Raw genomic sequence first — 2,199 nt, 5'->3', positions numbered from 1 at the left:
GTCTTGCTTGAGTGGGGCTTCTGGGTCTATCATGGGACTGATTGCAAGGACTGATTCCACATGAAGAGCAGGAAGAATGTCTTCACAGATTAATTGCCCACTAAATATTCCCGGGGCCTCTCAGCCCCTTCCTACTGCTCCTGTGCATGCCATACCTCCAGGGCTTTGCAGACCTACAAATATAAACTGAAGGAGGACACCGGACTGCATTCCTGCAAGGCTGTCTGCGTGTCCAGAACACACATTGACATTTCTCTCCCTGGGTTCCTTAAGGACCTTAGTCCTCCAGCGCTGTTCTTATGCCTCCATGATCAGGTGGGACATAATCCCAGGTAGTCCCTCTGTGACCAAGTGAGTAGCCCCAGGAGAAAGACAAAGACCACTTCTGTCTGAAAATAACTGACTGGGGGCTTTGCAGCTTCCTTATTTTGGGGGAACAAATGCATGAAGTTTACTGTGTTTTCCTCTTCAGGAAAGTTTACCTTAATTCACTGCCACCCCTCCTCCTACCACCGCACCCTACCACCCTCTGGGAGAACAGCTACTGGAATTCCTCTATCTTCTGAATGGGGTTGAACTAAAAACCTCCATTGCCTGAGGCCACCCTGACAGGGGTCTCTGGGCATTAGTACTGGCCAATTTTGTCCTGCTCTACCAGATCCAACAGTGGCCGGGCTCAGGGCAGCCCTCCACTTTGAGGGGTGAACTCTGCCCACTTCATCATTAGGAACGTCATTGGCTCCAGATCACACTACTTCTAGCACCCAAATCCAGGGTGAACCTGAGTCCCTGGCACTGAGACTAAAGGCTACCCCTTTGTGAAACCTCAGTCATAGGAGATAGCCAGCTATACCAGGTAGAGGTTGCTTTAGGTTGGCTTGTGCTGGGGAACCTGAACAAGGAGGTGGACTGCGGAGGTATGGCATCTGTGTGGGGAGGCTTCTGAGACCGCCTAAGTTCTGGATTTTCAGCTCCTTTTCTTCTTTACTAGGGATTCAGACCTTGACTTGGAGCAGGGCAAGGAATTCCTCTCTCTGATCCCTTGGGGACTCACAAGCAGGGATGGGTTTTTTTCCCCCACTCCAAGGCCCTGCCCTCCATACAATAGAGCCTGGGAGGGGTTGTGCTGCAATTATTCTGGGACAGCAATTACAAATCTCCTTTCTTTCCAGTAGAAGCCCATTCTCCTAGTCCAAGACCCTTAGGTCCATGGGACTTTCCAGGTATAAGGTGCCCCTGGGCCTTGAGTCTAATGGTAGCGACAGGATGCTGTAGTTAGCACTACTCTAATTCGGGTTTGATGAACCCCCTACAATACATCCAAGGTACTCACCTGGACTCCTGACCCAGCAGGATTTTCTCCAATCAGGAAATAACTCAGAAGATTTCCTCCAAGCAGGAAATAACTCAGCTTGCCAAAGCCAAAGTCTTAGCTTCCAGGGGCGTGCCAAAATCAAAGTCTGGTAACTTTACATCCCCAGAAGCTTATTGGGGAGCCTGTAGGAGGCAAAAGACACAGCGGCTTCTAGAAAGGCTGACATCAGGGCAGGAGCTTGATTCCCTATGGTTTGCAGAGGGTGGTCCTTTAGTGCTCACTCACAGTCCTCACTGAGAGACCCCATCATAACCTAGACTACCTGTCTCCAGAAACCCGAGTTCCAGGATCTGTTCAATATTCCCCCAGGTGCAGAGGTCTAACCTGGGGAAGTTTTGCATAGAGCTCAATTTTCACTCTCTGGGGAGTGAAAGGAGTGCCTGCTTGATCAGTGCTCTGCAAAGAGCCTCTACCGCTCCCACCTCACCACTACTGGCCTACCTCACCACTCAAGCATAACCACTCTTAATCTGCCTGCCTTCCTCTGGGCTCACGGTCCACTCTTGCCTGTCCGCAAGGACTGTGCCCCTTCCTCTGCTGGACTGGGGGCCCCTGCTTTAGCCCCAAACCCTCTCTTCCAGGGAAAAATAAGAAGAGAATAGTTTGTAGTACTCATTCTCCGGAAATCCACTGCAAGTCAATGAAAGCCCATGTTTTACACAACAGAACTGGGCAATTGTGTTCTCCAGACCAGAATCTTTAGAGAAGAAAAGAATTATCAGGCGTTTCTACCTCAGTGCAGCTCGGTTGGTTCACACCAACAGCTGGATTAGCAGACTAAGTGTCAGATGCCTACCCACCATTTCTATACCCTCCCTTCACTC

Source organism: Echinops telfairi, unplaced genomic scaffold (assembly GCF_000313985.2).
Source record: "Echinops telfairi isolate 266 unplaced genomic scaffold, ASM31398v2 ScPeMD7_53;HRSCAF=182, whole genome shotgun sequence".
NCBI classification, from domain to species: Eukaryota; Metazoa; Chordata; class Mammalia; order Afrosoricida; family Tenrecidae; genus Echinops; species Echinops telfairi.
This window is presented reverse-complemented; position numbering follows the sequence as displayed.